The 13,257-nt window shown below is 42.6% G+C and overlaps 1 protein-coding gene across 21 annotated transcripts in view; it reads right to left on the bottom strand.

Moving 5' to 3' along the window:
• Nucleotides 1–13,257, bottom strand: part of GAPVD1 (GTPase activating protein and VPS9 domains 1) — a 109,597-nt gene that overhangs the window by 71,610 nt on the left and 24,730 nt on the right. For 5 of the 21 annotated variants that reach the window (XM_055351910.2, XM_055351904.2, XM_055351912.2 and 2 more), the window contains exon 2: nt 10,421–10,542. The exons of the other annotated variants lie outside the window; for them this stretch is intronic. The gene's annotated coding sequence lies outside the window, so the exon portion shown is untranslated. The remainder of the gene's footprint in view (nt 1–10,420; nt 10,543–13,257) is intronic. 21 annotated transcript variants of the gene reach the window in all.

Below are 13,257 nucleotides of genomic sequence, written 5' to 3'. Positions count from 1 at the left end.
TTAAGAGGCTGAGGAGGGCAGATCACGAGGTCAGGAGTTCGAGACCAACCTGGCCAACACGGTGAAACCCCGTGACTACTAAAAATACAAAAATTAGCCAGGTGTGGTGGTGTGCACCTGTAATCCCACCTATTTGGGAGGCTGAGGCAGGAGAATTGCTTGAACCCAGGAGGCAGAGGTTGCAGTGAGCTGAGATCGCGCTACTACACTCCAGCCCAGGCGAAAGAGCAAGACTCCCTCTCAAAAAAAAAAAAAAAGAAAAAGAAAAAGAAAAAGGTACCAATTTCTGGCCTGGAGCAATGGCTCACACCTGTAATCCCAGCACTTTGGGAGGCCAAGGTGGGTGGATCACCTGAGGTCAGGAGTTCAAGATCAGCGTGGCCAACATGGTGAAACTCCATCTCTATTAAAAATACAAAAACATTAGCCAGGAATGGTGGCAAGGGCCTGTAATCCCAGCTACTCGGGAGGCTGAGGCAGGAGAATCACTAAAACCCAGGAGGTGGAGGTTGCACACTAGAACCCAGGAGGCAGAAGTTGCAGTGAGCCAAGATGACACCACTGCATTCCAGCCTGGGCAAATAGAGTGAGACTCCATCTCAAAAAAAAAAAACAAAACAAAAAAAACAAGTACCCATTTCTCCTATTTAAATTTAAATATAAGCAGGCTTACCACATCAAAATTAATGTTCAAATAAGTTTCTCTGTAATTGTAGCAGTGATTCTTGAGACTTTTTTTTTTTTTAAAGACAGGACCTCACTCTGTTGCCCAGGCTAGAGTACACTGGCACGATCACGGCTCACTCCAGCCTTGACCTCCTGGGCTCAAGTGACCCTCCAACATCACTCTCCTGAGTACCTGGGACTATAGGCGTGTGAAACCACACCTGGCTAATTTTTAAACATTTGTAGAGACAGGGTCTCACTAAGTTACCTAAGCTGGTCTTGAACTCCTAAGCTCAAGCGATCTCAGCTCACCGCAACCTCCGCCTCCCAGGTTCAAGCGATTTTCTTGCCTCAACCTCCTGAGTAGCTGGGATTACAAGTGTGCGCCACCAACAAAAAAAAAAGTTATTTAGAGTCCCTGCTTTAGAGTTTTTGCATAGATGTTTATATATATTTTCCTAACAACCCTCATGGCTACAAAGATAACATAAATGTAGAAAATCAACAAATAATTGCTAAAATCTACACATTCTTGGGGCTGGGTGTGGTGGCTCACGCCTGTAATCCCAGCACTTTGGGAGGTCAAGGTGGGTGGATCACAAGGTCAGGAGTTTGAGACCAGTCTGGCCAACATGGCGAAACCCTGTCTCTACTAAAAATACAAAAATTAGCCGGGCATGGTAGCACATGCCTGTAATCCCAGCTACTCTGGGGGCTGAGGCTTGGACCTGGGAGGCAGAGATTTCAGTGAGCTGAGATTGTGCCACTGCACTCTAGCCTGGGCAACAGAATGAGACTCCGTCTCAAAAAATAAATAAATAAAATAAAATAAAATTTACACATTCTTTTACAAAATCATTGATAAATTTTTTTAAATAATCAGATGAATTCTAATATGTATTTGCCTACAAGATTTCCTGCTTGTCTTGTAGTTATATTGCTATAATGGGAGAAAAAGCTTAAGAGAAACTGTTCTAGATTAAAAGCAACTAAAACAACATAACCAAATGCAATGCAAGAGTCTTGACTGGCTCTTGATTAGAAGGAAAAGAGAGAAAAGCCATTTTAGGGACAACTGGAGAAATTTAAATATGGACTGGATACCAGATGATATTAGAAAAGTATTGTCAATTATTATTAGGTGTGATATTGGTATTGTGATTACATAGGAGAATACACTGCTTTTAAGAGATGCATGCTCATGTGTATATTTAGAAATAAAATGTTAGGGCCAGGCATGGTGGCTCAGGCCTGTAATCCCAGCACTTTGGGAGGCCGAGGCAGGTGGATCACTTCAGGAGTTCAAGACCCACCTGGCCAGCATGGTGAGACCCCATCTCTACTAAAAATACAAACATTAGCCGGGCATGGTGACGTGCACTTTGTAATCCCAGCTACTTGGGAGGCTGAGGCAGGAGAATCGCTTGAACTTGGGAGGCGGAGGTTGTAGTAAGCCAAGATTATGTCACTGCACTCCAGCCTGGGCAACAAAGCAAGACTCTCTCTCAAAAAAAAAAAAAAAAGAAAGAAAGAAAGTGTTAGGATGTCTGCAACTTGTACATGGTTCAGCAAAAACATTAAGAGAATTTTTTTAAATATAGCAAAATGCAAACTGTTGAACTGAGGTGGTAGGTATATAATGATCGCTGTGCTATCTTTCAATGGTTTTTTGTGTTAGAAATTTTTCATAATTAAAAAATGGGGTAAAATACTTTAGAAATTCTCAAACTGTGCCTTTCTTGCTGCTTAATTCAATGTAATTGAACAAATATATGACTGAGTTTCGCTGGAGCCTAGCCAAATCGCCTAATCTCAAGGAGCTCACAACCTAATTACAATTGAAATATTGTTCAAGATAGAAAGAGAACATAAAATGTTTTCAATGACACAGCAAAATATGAGCCAATTCATGCAATTTAGAAATTAAAGTCTTCAAATACAACTTTACTTTAAAAAATTAACACATGAGGCTGGGCATGGTGGCTCATACCTGTAATCACAGCACTTTGGGAGGCTAATGTGGGCGGATCACTTGAGCTCAGGAGTTCAAGATCAGTCTGGCCAACATGGTGAAACCCCATCTCTACTAAAAATACAAAAACTAGCCGGGTGTGGTGGTGCATACCTGAATGCCAGCTACTTGGGAGGGTCAGATGGGAGGATCGCTTGAACCCGGGAGGCGGAGGTTACAGTGAGCTGAGATTGCATCACTGCACTCCAGCCTGGGTGACAGAGCCAGACCCCGTCTCAAAAAAAAAAAAAAAAAAAGATTGAGGAAAAGGGTTTGATAATTTAAAAAGTATACCAATTTGTTCTGCTTTTCTAAGACACCACTATAATATCAGAGGAGTTCAGGGTCACCAGGAATAGCTTAAATAAAATTTAGACATGAATAACTAAAAGTAGGAAAATTTTTACAATACTAAAGACAACAGAAAAGTACAGACATTAGGAAATAAATCAGTTTGTTTCCTGAAAAGTAACAATAACATGACCATCAAACTAACAATAATAATATTAATATCAAACTAGCATTTATTTAGGAGTTATGCCAAGTACTCTGCTATTCTTTTTCCTAATTGAACTCTTACAACCCTGTGACAGGTGTACTCTCATTATCCTCATTTGACAGTTGAGAAAAGTATTGACATATCTAGTAAGTAGCTAAGTCAAGATTCAAACAAACTCAGTTCTGTCTGACTCGAAAGAAGCACTTGCTCTCAATCAACTAATCTAAACATTTTGTCAGTAACATCTACTTTAATTTCTAGTTCTGTTAAAAATTTACTCCTTAAAGTTCCTGTTACCTATTGGTTTTTATAGAACTTTATTTGGCTTCTGATGACATCTACTTCATTTGAGTTTACACCCAAATACCACACAAAACATAGTGTCTCCAGCCCTTATCTCTTGACTGAGCTTAAATTCTTTATTTCCTCTACCTGCAAAACATCTGAATATCAAGACAGAATTTCAGAATTGAAAAGTCTATTAAAAGCCATTTCTCTCAGCACCATAGGAAAGTTTGAAAAAAAAAAAAAAAAAAACCATTTTAGCTGGGTACGGTGGCTCACGCCTGTAATCCCAGCATTTTGGGAGGCTGAGGCAGGTGGATCATGAGGTCTGGAGTTTGAGACCAGCCTGACCAACATGGTGAAACCCCGTCTCTACTAAAAAATTCAAAAATTAGCCGGGCATGGTGACACGCGCCTGTAGTCCCAGCTACTCAGGAGGCTGAGGCAGAAGAATTGCTCGAACCCAAGAGGTGAAGGTTGCAGTGAGCCAAGATCACGCGCTGCACTCCAGCCTGGGCGACAGAGGGAGATTCCGTCTCAAAAAAAAAAAAAAAACAAAAAGCCATTTTGGCCGGGCGCAGTGGCTCATGCCTGTAATCCCAGAACTTTGGGAGGTGGAGGCGGGTGGATCACTTGAGATCAGGAGTTCGAGACCAGCCTGACCAACACCGTGAAACCCTGTCTCTACTAAAAATATAAAAATTGGCCAGGCACAGTGGCTCACGCCTGTAATCCCAGCACTTTCGGAGGCCGAGGTGGGCGGATCACGAGGTCAAGAGATCGAGATCACCAACATGGTGAAACCCTATCTCCACTTAAAAAACACAAAAATTAGCTGGGCATGGTGGTGCACGCCTGTAGTCCCAGCTACTAGGGAGGCTAGGGCAGAAGAATCTCTTGAAGCCAGGAGGCAGAGGTTGCAGTGAGCCGAGACTGCACCACTGCACTCCAGACTGGCAACAGAGTGAGATGCCATCTCAAAAAAACAAAAACAGAAACAAAAACTTATATATATTATTTTTTTATATTTTACATATATAAATATAAAATTTTTATATATTTTATTTTATATATAATATTAAAATGTATATATTTTATAAAAACATAAATATATATTTATATAAAATATATATTTAATAAAAACATAAATATATATTTATATAAAATATATTTAATATAAATATATTATATATATTATATTATATATATATAAAATATAAAAATAGCTGGGCATGGTGGCAGCTGCCTGTCATCCCAGCTACTCGGGAGGCTGAGACAGAAGAATCGCTTGAACCCGGGTGGCAGAGGTTAGAGTCAACTGAGATCACACCAATGCACTCCAGCCTGGCCAACAAGCAAAACTCCATCTCAAAAAAAAAAAAAAAGCCATTTCTCTACTTTAATTCAGCAAGTATTTCTGAAATGTATTCACTGTGCCAGGCACTGACAATACAGAACAAAACAGACACAATCTCTGTCCTCATAAAGCTTAGATAACTGTGAAGCTAAGAACAAGGAAATTACAAGTCACTACAGGTATGATGAAAGGAGACCTAAGAGTCCAATCACCCAAGATTCAAACATATCCTAGAGCACAGCAATCTCCCTTCTAAAACCAGCAACTCTTTCAGACTTTTCTATTTCTGTCATGGCACAAACAGGCTCCTAGACTCCAAACTCAGGAACCATCCTCTCCTCAGCAAGGTCTGTCACCAAGTTCTACTCTCACATTGGTCCTTTCCTTTTGAATTGTTCTGCAAATAACCAAATTCCATATCATAAATCCATGACAACTGGAAAAATTTCCTAACATGTTCCTATACTTCAAGTTTCTTCTCTCTCCAACCTACCCTACACTGACAGATTGGTATTTCCAAAGCAACAGTTAATATAATCCTTCCCAATCCCTCCAGAATTCCTTTTGAAAGCCATTAATGATTTCCCAATAGTGCCAGAATATATTAAAACATCTGCAGAAGTCAGGAGAGCCTGTGTGCTCAATTAAGACTCCCCTTAATTAATACTCCATACTTCCAGTATCAGAAGCCAAATGGAAGCCCCAGAAAATCCTGCATGTATTTGGCAAGAAGATCTTCTCCTCTCCATTCCCTCGGCCCTTACTGCCAACTCCATCAAAATCTACCCTGGACCAGCCAGGCATGGTGGTTCACGCCTGTAATCCTAGCACTTTGGGAGGCCGAGGCGGGCAGATCACTTGAGGTCAGGAGTTCAAGACCTGCCTGGCCAACATGGTGAAATCCCTCTAGTAAAAATACAAAAATTAGCCGGGCTTGGTGGTGCACACCTGTAATCCCAGCTACTCAGGAGGCTGAGGCAAGAAAATCACTCGAACCCGAGAGGCAGATGTTGCAGTGAGCTGAGATCACAACACTGCACTCCAGCCTGGGTGACAGGGCAAGAGTGTCTAAAAAAAAAAAATCTACCCTGGACCACCAAGTCTTAGTTTAGTCTGCCCTTTATTTCTGTTCATGTCAATCATAATAAAGTCAGAACTTCCAGGTCATCCTTTATCCTGCAAAACCAAATCTCTAAACAGCTTTGTGTTTCTTTTGTTGTTGTTGTCTTATGGTTTTGTTTTGTTTGCTGAGACAGGGTCTCGCTGTCATCCAGGCGGAGTGCAGTGGCGGGATCATGGCTCACTGCAGCCTCTATCTCCCAGACTCAAGCAATCCTCCTACCTCCGCCTCCCGAGTAGCTGTAGGTATATGACACTACAGCCAGCTAATTTTTAAAATTTGCTTTTTGTGGAGACAGAGTCTCACCATGTTGCTCAGGTCTCAAACTCTTCGGCTCAAGCAATCCTCCCACCTCAGCCTCCTAAAGTGCTGGGATAACAGGTGTGAGTCACCGTGCCTGGCACCTGGATAGCTTTGTACATCACCTCTTCCTACCTCACCTCCTGCTCCTCCTTACCTCTTCAATCCTTTTCACAGTGGCTCCTGGAACACAAGTTCAATTATCAGAAAATCTGTAACTTGAACCTTTTCTGGAGAGGTTCTCTTTACCTTCCTGCCTTAACTAAAATCTGGCTTTCCCATGGGAACATGGCTTCCTCTATAGACCTCTTAGGTAAGGCTGTTTTCTCTCCCATATCCTTCACACTATGGGTCCACTTTCACACCACTCTTCCTCCCTCCGCCATTAAAAACCCCAACTTTGAATCTCATTTCATTAAAGCATACCACCTATCATCCTCCCTCTCTTGCAGGCACATACTACAGTCTTTTCTTACTTCTCCAACACCACACAACTCCAACAATCATATGACCCCACAACAAGACTTTCAAGCCATTGATCTTACCACCTTTTTAACTAACCTTCACCTGCTTCCTGTTTTTGCTTCCCTCCTTACCTAGCTAGTGTAAATCCCATGGCCAATCATTATAATCACTTCCTTGAATGCACCCTCAACCTGCCCTCCTCACTAGACTAAACCGCAATCCCAGTTAAATCAAATGTTCTGCCTCATCCACACACGTAGATGGGGAAACAAACACACATGACAACGCTAGTATCCTTTTTTTTTTTCCTTAGATAGGGTCTTTCTCTGATGCCCACACTGGAGTGCAGTGGCACGATCACAGCACTGTAGCCACGACCTCCCAGGCTCAAGCAATCCTCCCTCCTCAGCCTCCTGAGTAGCTGAGACTACAGGTGTGCGCCATCACACCCAGCTATCTTCTTCTATTTTTCTTGAGAGACGAGGTCTCCCTATGTTGCCTAAGCTGGTCCCAAACTCCTGGGCTCAAGTGAGCCTCTTGCCTTGGCCTCCCAAAGTTCTGGGATGGAGCCATTATGCCCAGTCTTTTTTTTTTTTTTTTTTTTTTTACTTTGAGACAGGGTCTCGCTGTTGCCCAGGCTGGAGTGTAGTAATGTGATCACGGCTCAATGCAGCCTTGACCTCCCAAGCTCAAGCAATCCTTCTACCTCAGCATCCAGAGGCTGGGACCACAGGCATGCACCACCACATCCAGCTAATTTTTTATTTTGTAGAGATGGGGTCTGATTGTGTTACCTAGGCTGGTCTCAAACTCCTGGGCTCAAGTGATATTCCTGGCCTTGGCTGGGATTACAAGTGTGAGCCACCATGTCTGGCTATTATCACTTTAACCCCATTATCACAAACCCTAGATGGACGCTTACTGTTGTGGCACATGCACACTGTATTTTCCCAATCCATCCCCCACTGTCCCACTCTCCAAGGCAGCTAATTCATACCATTTCCTCTTCTCAAACTTCCAACACCTCTTCCCTTATCCTTATTCAGCTCTGCGCTTTTGTCTTCATTGAGAAAAATGAAGCAATGAGAAAGAGACTTTCCACAAGCTCACAGTATCATACTTACATTGACTTATCTACATCTATGCTCTTTCTACTTGCTTTTACTTTGAATGAACTGCTTTTCTACTGGTCATTGCCAATCCTCACTTGAACACTGGCTTCCTCCCTTCATATTTACTTAAAAGCAATGCTAAAGAAATCCAACCACCCTATCCCCACATTCATATTTTTCTCTCTACTGGATCATTTTCACCAACATACAGACTTGCTGTCATTTTTCATCTTATACAAAAAGAAATCTCTCTACTTCACTTTCCCCTCTCAGCTTCCATACCATTTTTTCTCCTTCCCTTTACAACAAAACTCTTTCAAAGAGGTGTCTTGCCTCTCATCCACTCCTAAACCCGCACTCATCAGTTTTGCTCCACTACTCAAAACTACTAGTGTTCAACAATAAACATGCTACTAAATCCATGGTAAATATCATTCCTCCTCTTCCTGACCTAACAGAAGCATTTGAGATGGTTGACCTCTCTCCTCTTTAAGAAACTTTCTTTGACTTCTAGGACACCCACATTCTCATGGGTTTGCTCCTGTTCTTCTCCACTCAGTCTATCTCCTTTGTTAGTTCCCTTATCTCCCTGATTTTGAAACACTGGATAAATTACCCCAAGGCTCAATCTTCAGACCTTTTTCTTTTCTAACTAAACTCACTTCCTAGGCAATCTCATTCACTCTCAATCATTTTTAAGTACCATCAAAGTGATAACAGTTCCCAAATTAATATCTCCAGCCTGTCCCTTTCCCCTGAATGCCAAATCCATATATGCAACTGCCTAATCAACATCTCCCTTGGGTTGTCTAATACGCATCTCAAAATTAAAACATGTCCAAAACTGACCTCATCTTCCCCTAAAAAACACCTGCTTCCCTCCCCACAAAAAGACGGCCTTTCCCATGTCAATCAATGGCAATTCCATCCTTCCAACTGCTCAGGCCAAAAACTCTATCATTCTTGACTCCCTTCTTTCTCGTAAATCCTATACCCAATCCATATCAAATCCTGATGTGTATCTTCAAAACACATCCAGAATCTATCTACTTCTCAACACTTTTACTGCTACCATCCTGTCCCAAAGCACCACATATCTCACCTGGATTACTGCAATAGTTTCCTAACTAACTCTGCTTCAGTCTTTGCTCCTAGTCTACTATGAACACAGCAGCCAGAGTAAGCCTGTAAAGCATGAGTCAAATCATAGGGCTCCCGTGTTCAAAATCCTCCAAATGTTCATCTCAGCTCTCCATTATCTGCTCCTCACCACCTTACCTCTCCTACCTCACCTCCTATTACCAAGAGACCATATAATTCATCATTCAATATCTGGACTCTATTGGGAGTAAAAGTAGGCAGTATCAATAATTTCAAGACAACAGACATAAACAAGAACATATAGTCACTCTATTACTCTCTCCCTCATCCATTCTGCTCCAGCCACATTGTCAGACGTGCCAGACACACTTCTACCTCAGTACCTTTGCACTTGCTCACCATCCCAGACCTCTCACTTCCTTTAGGTCTTTATCAAAGTATCATGTTCTTCAGTGAGTCTGGCCACCCTATGTAAGATTTCAGCCTCTACTATGCCACACACTTCCCCTGCATTGTTTTTTCTCCTTAGCACTGAGCATACTACACATTTTACTTATTTATCTCATGTATTGACCATCTCTGTAAGAAAATCTGAACTCCGTAAGGAAAGAGATTTTTGCCTAATTGGTTCCCTTGCAGTCATCACTGACCATAAGAGAGCCTGGCACATCACAAGACTTCAGTATGTACTTGCTAAATGAATGTAAGAATGGGCCGGGCCTGGTGGTTCACGCTTGTAATCCCAGCACTTTGGGAAGTTGAGGCGGGAGGATCATGTGAGCCCAAGAATTCAAGACCACCCTGGGGAATATAGTGAGACCTCTGTCTCTTAAAAAAATGAAAAGGAGGTATTTCAATGACATATTCTTATTAGAGGCTTCAAAACAAAAGGTAGAAATAACACAGAACAAGGATGTAGTCCTTTGGTGGATGGGAAAAGAAGATGTGAACAATATAAATTGTCGTTAAATATTAACTAAGGCCGGGTGCAGTGGCTCAAGCCTGTAATCCCAGCACTTTGGGAGGCTGAGGCGGGTGGATCATGAAGTCAGGAGTTTGAGACCAGCCTGACCAGCACTGTGAAACCCCATCTCTACTAAAAATACAAAAATGAGCCAGGGGTGGTGGTGCGCGCCTATAAATCCAGTTACTCAGGAGGCTGAGGCAGGAGAATCGCTTGAACCCAGGAAGAGGAGGTTGCAGTGAGCCGAGATCGCGCCACTGCACTCCAGCCGGGACGACAGAGTGAGACTCCGTCTCAAAAAAAAAAAAAAATTAACTAAAATAAACACACTGCACCAAAAACATTAAAAACAACATCTGGAAGTTTCATATAAGACTTAAAGTAAGCCAGAAACAGTGGCTCACACACGTAATTCCAGCATTTTGGGAGGCCAAGACAGGCGGATCACTTGAGGTCAGGAGTTCGAGACCAGCCTCGTCAACATGGTGAAACCCGTCTCTACTAAAAATACAAAAACTAGCTGGACATGGTGGCACATACCTGTAATCCCAGCTACTCAAGAGGCTGAGGCAGGAGAATTGTTTGAACCTGGGAGGCAGAGGTTGCAGTGAGCCGTGATCACACCAATGCACTCCAGCCTAGGTGACAGAGCAAGACTCCATCTCAAAAGATATAAAATAAAATAAAATAAGTAAATAAATAAATGACTTAAAGTAGGAATAAAGGTACAAAGTTGCTCACAATTTTCAGTTATTCTTTACCCCTCAGAGATAATTTCCAAACTCCTTGGTTTAATATTCAAAGCACAATCTTGCTTCAATCCACCCCTCCAGTCCTAATTTATGCTACTTCCCTACATAAACTTTCCTGCTCCTGCCAAACTGGCCTTCCCATTTTTCTTTTATTTTTTATTTTTGAGACAAGGTCTTGCTCTGTCGCCAGGCTGGCTGGAGTGCAGCGGCACCATCATGGCTCTGTGCCTCCCCAGCTCAAGCAATCCTCCCTCTACAGGCATGCACCACCATGCCCAGCTAATTTTTGCATTTTTTATAGAGACAAGGTTTAGCCATGTTGTAGAAGCTGGTCTCAAACTCCTGAGCTCAAGTGATCCACCTGCCTTTGCCTCCCAAAATGCTAGGATTACAGGCATGAGCCACTGCGCCCGGCCCATTTTTACTTTGAGTTCTTCGTCATGTTTCTATATTTGTATCTGGCCCCCTCTCATGCAGATGTTCCAATTTCCAAGACCAGACTCAATAAAACCTTCCTTTCCAACCATACAGTATGCATATGGCAATAAATCTCAACTCTGAACTCCTGACACACTGATTTTTTTTTTGAAATGGAGTTTCACTTTTGTTGCCCAGACTGGAGTGCAATGGCACGATCTCAGCTCACTGCAACCTCTGCCTCCTGGGTTCAAGTGATTGTCCTGCCTCAGCCTCCCGATTAGCTAGGATTACAGGCACCCCCGACCACGTCCAGCTAATTTTTGTATTTTTAATAGAGACGGGGTTTTGCCACGTTGGCCAGGCTGGTCTCAAACTCGTGACCTCAGGTGATTCACCCGCCTCAGCCTCTCAAAGTGCTGGGATTACAGGCGTGAGCCACCGAGCCCGGTGAAACTTTTGATACCACCAATTTGAAACCTTTTTTTGTACTTTCATCTTTAATGTCTATATCCTGTCTTTCCGTGTCCTCAAAGGCATAGGGCATCTCTTAGGCCTATGTATCCCCAGCCCCCAAACCACGGCCAAACATAAGCAGCTCTCAATATTTTATCTTTGCTAATATCTGCATGGTCACCAGTTGCTCTATGAATAAGAACATAAGTAAAATCAAAGAATTTTTAAATTAACATTAGGCATACCTAAAATAACAAATACAATTTTTTCCTGAAATTCACGAGCAGTTTCTAAGTTAGTTTTTTTGTAGTAAAAAAAAAAAAACTAGACTTTGAAAACCTGTAAGGTCAAGAGCTGGCCAGGAGTGGTGGTTCATGCCTGTAATTCCAGCACTTTGGGAAGCCGAGGCAGGCAGATTGCTTAAGCCCAAGAGTTTAAGATCAGCCTAGGCAACATGGCAAAACTCCATCTCTATCAAAAAAATAAATAAAAAACAAAGAAAACAACCACAATAAAAAAAATTTGCTGGGCATGGTGGCGCACAGCTGTTATCTCAGCTGCTTGGGAGGCTGAAGTGGAAGGACTGATTGAGCCCAGGAGGCAGAGGTTGCAGTGAGCTATAATTGCGCCACTGCACTCCAGCCTGGGTGACAGAGCAAGGTCCTGTCTCAAAACACATATATTAATATATATATGGCCAGGTGAAGTGGCTCACATCTATGGACCCAGCACTTTGGGAGGCCAAAGCAGGTGGATCACTTGAGCCCAGGATTTTGAGACCAGCCTGGGAAACATGGCAAAACCCTGTCTCTACAGAGAACACGAAAATTATCTGAGTGTGATCGCGCATGCCTGTAGTCTCAGCTACTCAGGAGGCTGAGGTAGGAGGATCACTTGAGCAGGGAGGTCAATGCTGCAGTAAGCCAAGACTGAGCCACTGCACTCCAGCCTGACCAACAGAATGAGACCCTGTCTCAAAAAATAAATAAAATAAAATAAGTTCAACAGCATTACCATATTTTCTATAAAAACAAAACAGATGGGCCAGGTGCAGTGGCTCACACCTGTAATCCCAGCACTTTGGGAGGCCGAGGCAGGTGGATCACCTGAGGTCAGGAGTTTGAGACCAGCCTGGCCAACATGGCAAAACCCCATCTCTAACCAAAAATAGAAAAATTAGCCGGGTGTGGTGGCGGGTGCCTGTAATCCCAGCTATTCGGGAGGCTGAGGCAAGAGAACCACTTGAACCCAGAAGGCAGGAGAATCACTTGAACCCAAGATCAGGCCACTGCACTCCAGCTTGGACAACAGAGGAAGGCTCTACCTCAAAAAAAAAAAAAAAAAACAAAGAAAAAAGAAATAGATTATGCCCATGCATATTAATCAGATTTTGAGAAGTTCAAGTTTTTCAACTCATGTTTTAACACTTATCACTGAGAGCACAGTAACGAGATTTTAGTGGCAAGAGTGAAGCACACTGGATTTCTATATCTTTCCATAATGGTACAGAGGAGGGACCAGCAGAATATGACTTTCAGGTCATATTTAGCCTGCTGCCTGTTTGTATAAATAAAAGTTGTATTGGAACGAAGCCATACTCACTTGTTTATATATTATCTATGGCTGCTTTCATGCCACAATGGCAGAGCTGAATAGTTGCCAGAGTCCTCCACAGTCCACGTGGCCCACAAGTCCAAAATATCTGCTATCTAGTCCTTCACAGAAAAACTCTGCCAACCCCTGATAAGCAAG

This window comes from Gorilla gorilla, chromosome 13 (genome assembly GCF_029281585.2).
Source record: "Gorilla gorilla gorilla isolate KB3781 chromosome 13, NHGRI_mGorGor1-v2.1_pri, whole genome shotgun sequence".
NCBI lineage: Eukaryota > Metazoa > Chordata > Mammalia > Primates > Hominidae > Gorilla > Gorilla gorilla.
The sequence above is the reverse complement of the archived record's forward strand: the minus strand, read 5'-3'. Positions and strand labels throughout refer to the sequence as shown.